Genomic DNA, 12,202 nt, shown 5'->3' with positions numbered 1-12,202 from the left:
GGGTACAGATACTGGCCTGGTATGGAGGAATTGGAAGAAGACGCCGCCTCAAGAAGGAGGAGCGAAAACCGGCGGCGGGAAAGGAGCCGAGACAGAAAGAAGAACGCCAGAATGCCATGATGGGAGAAGAGGGGAGGAGGCCTGCGGAGCACGGGGAGGCTGAGCAGGATCTCCCCAGCGCCATGGCTGAAGGCTCGGACCCTGCTTCTAGATTGAATTGCCAGCAGCTGGAGGAGGAGATTGCCCGGCTGACCCAACGTCTGCAGCCAAGGCAGGAGGCCCTGTGGATACTGAACTGGCAGCATGCCCAGGAGGGGCCCACATCAGTGGTACCTTTGTCACCGGTGCCCGCCGCTGCTGCACCGGACCTTCCTCAGGCAGACTCCGTAGAGCCAGCGACCGCTGCCTTACCACGGGCAGCATCCACAGTCCTCTCACCGCCGTCATTATCGGAAGAGCTGTATGAGGCCCTGGGAGCTGAAGTGGAGGAAGCGGAGCTCCTGCCTGGATCTGACGCGGCTGCAAAGGTCCCACCGGAGGCCTCCACGGACCCGGAGCCACCATTTGCCCCGTCACCGCCTCTGGCATCCCACAGGACAGCACCCACCACCACCATGCCTGCACCAGATCCAAACCCACACCGCCAGGAGGCTCCAGGTACATCTGATGTCCCTGCACCTGGGAAGGCCTTGGGGTGTACCGCGGTCGCAGCGGCCGGCCAGGTCGTGCTAGATCTGGTCTGGGACCGGGAAACTAGTCCCCTGGGGGAACCATCTGAACCCCTGACGGTGGTGCCACGGTTCACAACAGTCCGGGATCAGTTGCGGGAAGAGCAGGAGGAAGAGGAGAACTGGGCTAGCTGCCAAACGACCATCCATAAACTGGCAGCCAAGCACCGGGAGAGAGAGCAGCGAAGGCTAGCGGTACTAGGCCCTGATTTAGACCAGAAGGAGCAGGTTCAGGCCGGACATTACGGTCCCAGAGTGTTATGAATGAGTCACCGAGGAGGAAAAAACAAAAAGCAAGCTAAGGCCAGAAAACCGGAGAGGTTGGTAACTAGCGGATTGCAGACCCCTGATCCTATCCACAACAACTAGCAGTAGCCGTGGAGCGTGCCTACGGTGGTTCTAGACGCCTCGTCATGGCCGGAGAACTAAATAAGCCTAAAGAAAGGGAAAATCTAAACTGCCCCAGAGCAGACCCCAAAGCAATAGACAGCCCCCAACATGTATTGTCGGTGAAACAAGATGAAAACACAGACACAGATAGAAAGAGGGCTGAGCAAACGATGGGGCCCTCACTAACTAGAAAGGACAGGAAAGAAAAGCTGCTGTCTGCAATCATGCAAAAAACCCTGCTCAAAAAAATGTCCAACACGTCTGATAGAAAAAGGCTCTGAAGTCGCTAGACTTCAAATCACTATATCAGCACTCAGGTATATTCTGAAGACAGAGCAAAAGAGATCAACTGATCAGATAAAAAATGGGGATTCAGCCCAGTCCCAGCCAGGGCTGGCTGAAAACTAAAACTAAGTAAACCAGACAAAAACTCATATGAACAATAGCAGAGAAAGATTAGCTTTAGGAAGGCAGGAAACAAACTGGAAACCAGGAGCCACAGTCAGGAAAAGTCACCAGCAAGAAACTAGGGAGTCGGCTGCCTTAAATCCAATCAGAAACTCATGATGTCCAATCGCAGTCCTCTTCCTCAGGTGGCCGGTCTCTGCCATTTAGATCAGCTTCATTACCTCCCTTCACCAACAGAGGGAGTCCAGATAGAGAACTCACTACTCCTCTGTCAGCACAGTCAGCTCCATAACCCTCACCAGAAGCCAGAGGCAAACCCGAAAATGAGCTCACAACAGTACCCCCCCTTGAGGAGGGGTCACCGAACCCTCATCCACGCCACCGGGCCGATCAGGATGGGCTCGATGAAAAGCACAAACCAATCTATCGGCATGAATATCAGAGGCAGAGACCCAAGAATTGTCCTCCTGGCCATAACCCTTCCACTTGACCAAATACTGGAGTCTCCATCTAGCCAGTCGAGAATCCAGTATTTTCTCTACCTCATATTCCACATTATCTTCAACCAATACAGGGTCAGGAGGTGCAGCCATAGGAACTACTCGCTCAACATATCTCTTCAACAGCGACTTATGAAACACGTTATGGATCTTAAATGTAACAGAAAGAGCCAATCGAAAAGAAAAAGGATTAAGAATCTCCAAAATCTTGTAAGGTCAAGTAAATCTTGGCTTGAACTTTGGAGAAGCCACCTTCATAGAGATATTCTTTGATGACAACCAAACCATATCACCCACTTTAAACCAGGGACCAATGGTCCTATGCCGGTTAGAAAACCGCTGGGCCTTTTCCTGGGAGAGAGATAACTTATCCACTACTTGGTCCCAAATCTGCTGCATTCTCTCTACCACAGTGTCAACACCTGGGCAGGCTGAAGATTCCACTTGCCCTGAAGAAAATCGAGGATGAAACCCAAAGTTACAGAAAAAGGGTGACATCAAGGTGGCAGAACTAGCTCTATTATTTAAAGCGAATTCGGCCAAGGGCAAAAATGAAACCCAATCATCCTGATCAGCAGATATAAAACATCTCAAATAGGTCTCCAAAGTCTGGTTTGTTCTCTCCGTCTGCCCATTGGTCTGAGGGTGAAACGCAGAGGAGGAGGACAACTGAGTTCCCAGCTTGGAACAAAAGGCTTTCCAGAATCTGGAAACAAACTGAACTCCTCTGTCCAATACAATGTTCTCAGGAATCCCATGCAAGCAAACCACCTGTTGTAAAAACAAGGGTACCAACTCTGAGGAAGATGGCAACTTTGGGAGTGGTACAAGATGGACCATCTTAGAGAATCTATCACAAATCACCCAGATAACAGTCATTCTCTGAGAGATAGGAAGATCAGAAATAAAATCTATTGAAATATGGGTCCATGGCCTCTTAGGCACCGGCAAGGGCATCAACAACCCACTAGAGCGAGAACAGGGTTTAGACCGGGAACAAGTCCCACAGGACTGCACAAAATTCCTGACATTATGAGATAAGGCAGGCCACCAAAAAGACCGACTCACCAAATCTCTGGTACCAAAAATACCTGGATGACCAGCCAATGCGGAGCAATGAACTTCAGACATCACTCTCTTCCTTCACTGGTCAGGAACATACAATTTTCCCATAGGACAACGCTCAGGTTTGTCCTCCTGGCATTCTTCCAGAGCACGTCTTAAATCGGGCATGATGGCAGAAAGAACTACCCCCTCACCTAGGATGGTAGTAGGCTTGGTCACAATAGGAGAATAAGCAAAGAAACTCCTAGAAAGGGCGTCTGCCTTAACATTCTTAGTGCCTGGAAGAAAGGAGACCACAAAATCAAAACGTGTAAAAAACAAGGCCCACCTAGCCTGTCTAGGATTCAAGCCTTTGGCCGACTCAAGGTAAATCAAAATCTTGTGGTCAGTGAGGACCACAACTTGATGTCTAGCTCCCTCCAACCAATGTCTCCACTCCTCAAATGCCCATTTCATGGCTAACAATTCCCGATTCCCCACATCATAGTTGCGTTCAGGTGGGGAGAACTTTCGGGAAAAGAAGGCACAGGGATTCATTTTAGACGTCACCGGATCTTTTGGGGACAAAACAGCTCCTGCACCAATCTCTGAACCGTCTACCTCCACCTGAAAAGGAAGTGAGACATCAGGTTGCCGCAAAAGCGGAGCAGAAGTGAACCTCCGCTTCAGCTCCTGAAAGGCCGAAACAGCTTCTGAAGACCAGTTCAGCACATCAGCACCCTTCTTAGTTAAATCAGTCAGTGGTTTAGCAATACCAGAAAAATTAGCTATAAATTTACGATAAAAACTAGCAAAACCCAAAAACTTCTGGAGAGCCATCAAAGAAGTGGGTTGAACCCAATCATAAATGGCCTGTACCTTGGCCGGGTCCATTTCAATAGTTGACGGAGACAAAATAAATCCCAAAAATGAAATCCTCTGTACACCAAAAAGGCACTTCGATCCCTTAACGTACAAGGAATTCTCCCTCAAAATCCGGAACACAGACCGAACATGTTCCACATGAGAATCCCAATCCCTGGAAAAGATCAAAATATCATCCAGATAGATGATCAAAAACTTATCCACAAAGTCCAGGAAAATATCATTCATGAAGGATTGGAAGACAGAAGGGGCATTAGTGAGCCCAAAAGGCATTACCAGGTACTCAAAATGTCCCTCCGGAGTATTAAGCGCCGTCTTCCATTCATCCCCATGCTTGATGCGAATAAGATTATACGCCCCCCTGAGGTCAAGCTTAGTAAACCAGCAAGCACCTTTAACTCTGGAGAATAAATCTGAAATCAGGGGTAACGGATACTGAAATTTAACCGTAATTTTGTTGAGGGAACGATAGTCAATACAAGGCCTTAATGAACCATCTTTCTTGGCCACGAAAAAAAACCCAGCACCTAAGGTCGAAGAGGATGGTCTAATATGACCCTTCTCAACGACTCCTTAATATAAGATCGCATAGCCTCGTGTTCGGGTACAGATAAATTGAAAAGTCGACCCTTGGGAAATTTACACCCAGGTCTCAACTCAATTGCACAGTCATAACTCCTATGAGGAGGCAAATACGCAGACTTTCTCTCACTAAATACATAATAAAAATCAGCCAAATAGTCAGGAACATCATGTGACTGGGGAGAGGTGGAGAAAACAGGAGTGTCACCAAGAGCACACCGACAACCCCAACTCACCACAGACACAGATTTCCAATCCAAAACCGGATTATGGATTTGCAACCAGGGAAAACCCAGAACAATGGTATGTAAATTATGCAACACCAAAAATCTGCAATTTTCTTGGTAGTCTGGGGCGACCCGCATTATCACCTGGGTCCAAAACTGAGGTTTATTCTTCGCCAAAGGAGTAGCATCAATACCCCTCAAAGGAATAGGCGTCCACAGAGGTGTCATAGGAAAACCACAACGTTTAGCAAAATCCAAGTCCATTAGATTCAAGGCCGCTCCTGCATCCACAAAAGCCTTCGCGGAAAATGTGGATAAGGAGCAGATCAGAGTAATTGCCAAAAGAAACTTAGGATGTACACCACCCACAGCAAATGTGTGTGCAAAACGTTTCTCTCGTTTAGGGCAGACAGAAATAACATGAGAGGCATCTCCACAGAAAAAAACATAGCTTATTACGCCTTCTAAACTCCTGATGTTGCGCCCTAGACAAAACTCCATCACATTGCATAGGTTCAGACATTTCTTCAAAATGTGGCAGCGCCTCCCATGTAGTCTTGCGTTCACGTAAACGCCGATCAACTTGAATGGCTAATGACATAGAATCGTCAAGACCAGAGGGAACAGGAAATGCCACCATAGTATCTTTTAAAGTCTCAGGCAAACCCTTCCGAAAGAGAGCTCCCAATGCACTATCATTCCATGTAGTAAGGACTACCCACTTTCGTAATTTCTGACAGTATAACTCTGCAGGATCCTGACCCTGGTTCAATGCCAATAGGGCTCTCTCAGCTTGATCAATTCATCATATAACAACCCCAAGGCTTGAAAAAATGCATCCACATTAGTCAAAACAGGATCTTCAGGTGTCAAAGAAAACGCCCTATCCTGGGGATCGCCACGCAGCAAGGAGATGACAATTTTAACCTGCTGCGCAGAGCTCCCCGGTGAGTTAGGCTTCAAGGCAAGAAATAATTTACAATTATTCTTAAAGTTAAAAAATTTAGACCGATCCCCAGAAAACACATCAGGAGCAGGAATCCTTGGTTCAACAGCATGTGAATGAGTGAGATAGGTGGAAATTACCCGCAGTTCAGCAGCGAGCTGCTCCACACGATCAGACAATTGCTTAATCTCCATCAAGGAGAAAAAGAAAAAAAAAAAGAATCCTCCTGCGGCCCCAGAGAAAAAGAGGAGAAAATATACATATCAAAAAAAAATTTTGACACTTTTTTTTTTTTTTTTACAATTCTCTCCTGCTTTTGAGTACCCTAGAATCAGCGGTATGGCTGGTGATTCTGTTATGAATGAGTCACCGAGGAGGAAAAAACAAAATGCAAGCTAAGCCCAGAAAACCAGAGAGGTTGGTAACTAGCGGATTGCAGACCCCTGATCCTAGCCACAACAACTAGCAGTAGCCGTGGAGCGTGCCTACGGTGGTTCTAGACGCCTCGTCACGGCCGGAGAACTAAATAAGCCTAAAGAAAGAAAGGGAAAATCTCAACTGCCCCAGAGCAGACCCCAAAGCAATAGACAGCCCCCAACATGTATTGTCGGTGAAACAAGATGAAAACACAGACACAGATAGAAAGAGGGCTGAGCAAATGATGGGGCCCTCACTAACTAGAAAGGACAGGAAAGAAAAGCTGCTGTCTGCAATCACGCAAAAAACCCTGCCCAAAAAAATGTCCAACACATCTGATAGAAAAAGGTCCTCAAATCACTATATCAGCACTCAGGTATATTCTGAAGACAGAGCAAAAGAGATCAACTGATCAGAGACAAAATGGGGATTCAACCCAGTCCCAGCCAGGGCTGGCTGAACACAAAAACTAAGTAAACCAGACAAAAACTCATATGAACAATAGCAGAGAAAACTTGGCTTTAGGAAGGCAGGAACCAAACTGGAAACCAGGAGCCACAGTCAGGAAAAGTCACCAGCAAGAAACTAGGGAGTCGGCTGCCTTAAATCCAATCAGAAACTCCTGATGTCCTATCGCAGTCCTCTTCCTCAGGTGGCCGGTCTCTGCCATTTAGATCAGCTTCATTACCTCCCTTCACCAACAGAGAGAGTCCAGATAGAGAACTCACTACTTTGTCAGCACAGCAGCTCCATAACCCTCACCAGAAGCCAGAGGCAAACCCAAAAATGAGCTCACAACACAGAGACTCTGCAGGTTGGGGCCAAGTCATGAATGTGAACCAGGAGAGGGGGTTCGGCTTTATTCAGGATTCCAGTCGAGCCTCTGATCTGTTTTCAATAGGAGAGACGTAGAGTCCCACTTGAGGAAGGGACACCCAGCCAGGAACCTCCACCAGGGAGACCATGTGACTTTCACCAGACACGAAGGACTGAGAGGGTGGTACGCTATGAACATTAGACGGATCCCGGAAGATCTCATAAATACATACAGGCATAAGTCACCAGCTGCCCCTCCACCAACAGTTATTGAAAGAACCGTGTTCGTACCTACACCCACATGCCAAGCAACCTCAGCACCAGTCCCACAGCCAAGAGTGCAGAAAGCTACAAAGTTTACCTCACAAGAGGAAGAATACCTGAGGACTGCGAATGCATTTCTTTTATCTGGAAGCAGTTCCCAACCATCAGTTTCCAGAACTCCAGGAGGAGACAACATCTAGTGATGACATTTTCTAAACTTTCATTACCCAGGAGGGTATTTGCACAGTTGTGCCTTCTGTTTTCTATTTTTGTGCCTTTTTCCAGTTTTTCTATTTTTGACATCATGTTCTAGTTTTGTGTTTTCCAGAGTTGCCCAGTTTGTTGGCAGCCTCCATATTGAACTGTGGAGATCATGAACGCTGAATGGTCCAGAACTGTTTTGTACATAGTTTTCACCTCTTTAGGTGCTCTCTCTTGGTTTTACATAGGACTCCCTTCTTAAAAGAAGACCTACCTCGTCATAGGGACATTTCCAGACACGTTGGCCGGACCAGTGTCAATTCTTTGCACTTATTACTAATGTTCGGTATGATTGAATAAGCTAGAAAGTATTAGTATTTTATAGAAGTATGTTGAGAAAAGAGACATAGTGAAAGTTTTACAGAATTTGAAAAAAGATGTTGAGAATGTGAATGTAGAATTGGAATAACAGGTGACAAACCAGGTATCTACGGTTGTCATCTTAAGTCTAGAAGAGACAGTAGAAAGTAGAAATTGTGAAAGGTAACAGAGAAGAAATGTGTTGCTAGAAAATGTGAATTAATGCTGAGTTTGCTTCTATTGCTCTTTAAATTAGGTAGCATAATTTAAAAATTTAAAATTTAGATAGGTAGTTAAAACTGTTTGCAACGTTCAAAAACTGTGCCTCCCACATTGGGAAGTTTAGATAAGTATTGTTTATTAGCATCATAAAATTTTGTATGTTCCTGTGCTGTCAACTTTGTTTTCTTGCAGCCCGCGGACGTGCTGTGTTTAACGGGGGGTATATGGCGCCCCTGAGGCTGCAGTCGCCACAGAGGTACTGCACCTCCTCCTGAGGTGTGGTACTCCACCATCCAGGTTAGGTTGAGGCTCCTAACCACGCTTCAACACCTGCATCCCACACAACACAGTAGTTCAGCAAAGCCACATTGTGGCTCCCTGCTTGGAGTGTAGCAGAGCACCTTTGGTGGCTCCCTGCTTGGAACACTAAACGTGCTGGGAGGTGGGTGGAGTTAGAATGCATAAAAGAGCGGGAAGGTTTAGGATTGCAGTCAGACAGTCAGTGAGAGTGAGAGAGCAGAGATGGATGGATGGATGGATGAAGGAAGTGCTGCAGCAGGTCACAGTGACCTGGGCCTGCTGGCACAGGGAAGAGAGGAAAGAAGGAGAGAGACTTAGACTGACATCCTAACCTTCCATAAGAAGGGAAGAACTGTACGGAACGTAAGGAGAATAAGAGGACGGTGAGAAACGGGTTAGAAAAGAACCCCTTCCAGTGCTAGGCACAAAGCTGGGGCCCGGTCCCCGAGGTTGTTCGGATACTGATGATCCTGCAACAGACACCGGAGGAATGGGAAGCTGTAAATGCTATATCCCAAACAACTTAAAGGTATTTGGTGGACACCGCATCTGGAGGCACGTTTGCCCCTCTCCTATATACTGACAAGCTCATTACCTTAGAGAGATCATTCTTCTCAATGCCTAAAGCACCATCGTCCTTTCTGATAGATGCCTATAAGCTCTACACAATCTATATACCACACGTAACTGAAGAAGGTCACATTGACCGAAACGTCTTTTTTGTGTACTACAATAAACCGCCTTACAAATACCTTTAAGTTGAGTGCTAGGTTCATATTTGTTGCTTTAACGGTTTGGGAACCTAACCTTAGCACCATCTTGAGTTGTGCTCACGGTGTTCTTTCTATATTCCCACACAAGACTTGGGGGCACAACAGCAACTTGGATAGTGAGCCGGGACTCAGGAGTAAGGGGTCCCCGAAGCAGGCTACAGCTGTCTGCCGTACAAGTTGAGTTGATAGAACATCTGTCAGAAAGGAGGCACTCCAGTGTAACATAGTACTGGGAGTGCTTCACTCAAAGGCGCTATAGAGGAGGCGTTCAGAAAGGTACATGTTGGCGGAGTGTTGGAAGGGAGCATTCCATCTTACCTGGAGGTTGACTGAGGCCCTGACCTGGAGGACACAGCACGGAGGCGGGCACCTGTGTGAACTGCAGACTGTGTGAGTAAAGCTTTGGAACTACATGCCCCGGTGTCCTCCATTTATTCCAGCACCAGCACACTCCGCACTGCTACATCTGGGTACCAGTTGCTACACTGCCTGCGCCTCTCCTCCATTACCACATCTTCACTGCCCTGGGACAACAGCTCCACCTGTGGGGAGCTTCACCATCTCGGCTGCACCACACCATCAGTCCCAGAGGATCTGTATGCAGCTTCGGCTTAAACATCTGTCTTGCCGAACACCACAGGTGGCGTGACGAACCATTCATAAACTCTATTCCACCATTCACTCATCCCCCTTTTTGCCATGGAGCCCCAGGGCCACGGACCGGGTCACAACTCCCGTGACATCTCCCTGTGAAACACAGGCCCGGTACCGAGTACCTCGCAAGCCCTGGTCCCTGAGGGGGCGTTCCAAAATTTCCAGACTTTGGAAAGAGATTCACTCCATTTCTCCCTCAACAAGATACAAGAGCTGAACTATAAGATTATTTCTCATTGGTATTAAACCCAGATATCCTCTCTAGGATTGACAAATCTTACTCTTCTTATTGTTGGAGATGCAACCTAATGCCAGGTACGCCTGCCCATATATGGTATGAATGTACCAAAATTATACCCTTCTGGAAAATGATATATAGTCACATAAAGAAGGTCTTTCGAACAATATCCCCTCTGACATGTAACAGGTCCTCTTGAATGTCTGTCCTGGGCTCAAATGTGTAAGTGACTATATTGTGAGCTCCCACTTACTTAATGCAGCTAAAATCCTCATCGCTAGACATTGGAAGAATACTGATCCACCTTCCTTATCAGAATGGGTAAACGAGGCTAACAATATATATTCCCTTGAAAAAATTCGACTGGCTCACCGCAAGCAAGACAATTTAAATGGAAGATGGCACCAATGGTTAATATATACTAAGCTCTAACGGAAGGAATTTTAATGCAGTGTACTATTTATGCTTTATATGAATATATATACTTTGTTTTCTACAACTGTGAGTCTAAATATAGAGGCTTTCATCCAATGGGACTACCATCCCACCCCTTCCATTCTTTCCCAACTTTACCTGAGTCCATGTTTCCCCTTCCCACCTCTTTTCCCATTCCCTTCCTGAATCCCTTCATTAAGAAAATTTGAATGTTAATTATACTGACTTGTATTCTGATAATAATTCTGTAACAACATTCTTAAATAAAGAGTTTATAAGAAAAAAACAAGTTATGGATCCATACTGCCTGATATAATGTATATCTCTTTATCTCCCTATACAGTGGCCATACCATGCACCATACAGCACGTAGCATGTTCTGACAAGGTCTGATAACAGTTTTCTATATGTTTACTTGTTTGGACACTCTCTTTCTGTCCTTTCATATGAAATATTGAATTTTGGCACCATATATGCAGCATACATATTTGAAGGAAATAACGACAGTTTTAATCACAGATTCTACTTGTGTATAAACATAGATATCTATCAAACACATCACCCAGATTAACAGTGTAAAGACATTGAGTTCTGTAGCGTTTCTCTGTTGGCACTGTTAGCACTGTACATAACATGGCCACGGCACGCGGGGCCCACAACATTGTATAGGAAAGTAAGCCGCGGCACATGGGTGCGCATATGACAAAATCTATTTCTACATTTTCAAAGAATTAAGACCAATTTAATGAACTATGCCCCTCAAGTTATGGACTGCCCTTTCGGTAATGTATAAGGGTTGTTCACTATGTTTTCTGGTTACAAAAACACCCCAATATTATGTACAAATAACACAGTTCCCCGGCACAGACGTCTGTGCCAGAAGAGAAGTCGGGATGAGTAGAGGAGTAGAGTATACACTATTTGTTACTTTTAGACAATGCTGGAAGGATTCTTTTAAAATAAAGAAGTAGTTACCAACCCCTTTAAGGAGAATGAATAAGTACAGTATTCTGCACTATTCCGGTATGTGGGTAATATGTCTTTCTCCAAATTTTTTCCCCCCTGAAAATCCCTTGAAATGTCAACTGAATGTATAATCCATAACAATAGTAGCAGAAATCAGGTCCACTCTGTGATTTTACTCACTTCACGGTCACCATCACAGTGCTGGATTGCTCTCTTACTAGGCGTGCAGTAATGCCCAGTCTGGACCTTTGTGGCATCCATGGCACCTCAGGCTTACAGGACAATAACCTCAGCTCTCTTCCCACCGCTGGCAACTAAGGATATGATCCCTAGCTGACATCTGGCAGTTAGAACCTTCTTGAACCATGCAGAATACTGTCTCATGCGGCTGCATAGATTTCACTGGCATGTCGACAGCGACCACAGCGAAGGCACTGGCTGCCCTCCTTGATCTCCAGCACCACTCAATTCCAGGGGTGCAGGTTTGCTTCTCCTGGACACAGTAGTTCTCTTGAGGGAGCTGCTACCCATCAGACTTCACAATATCCCTTACACCAATTACGTCTGTGTGTGTAAAAATGGCTGAAGAACTGGCTTCTCATGCCATCAGATTTCACAAACATTTGTGACACCTGACTTTGCAGGGTCCCACAATAGTGTCTCAGTTCTTACAGAGCCAGTCATAGTTTCCCAATTCATACAATGCCAGTCCTAGTACCTCAGTATATACTGTAGATCCAGCCATAGTACCCCAGCTCACATCCATAGTGCAACAGTTCATGTTCAAACATCCAAAGCATACCACATCATCTGTAAAACACAGCGGAGGCAGTGTGATGGCTTGGG

This window comes from Dendrobates tinctorius, unplaced genomic scaffold (assembly GCF_039654945.1).
Source record: "Dendrobates tinctorius isolate UK_male_01 unplaced genomic scaffold, ASM3965494v1 ptg000129l, whole genome shotgun sequence".
Taxonomy (NCBI): Eukaryota; Metazoa; Chordata; class Amphibia; order Anura; family Dendrobatidae; genus Dendrobates; species Dendrobates tinctorius.
Note: the sequence above shows the minus strand (reverse complement) of the source record.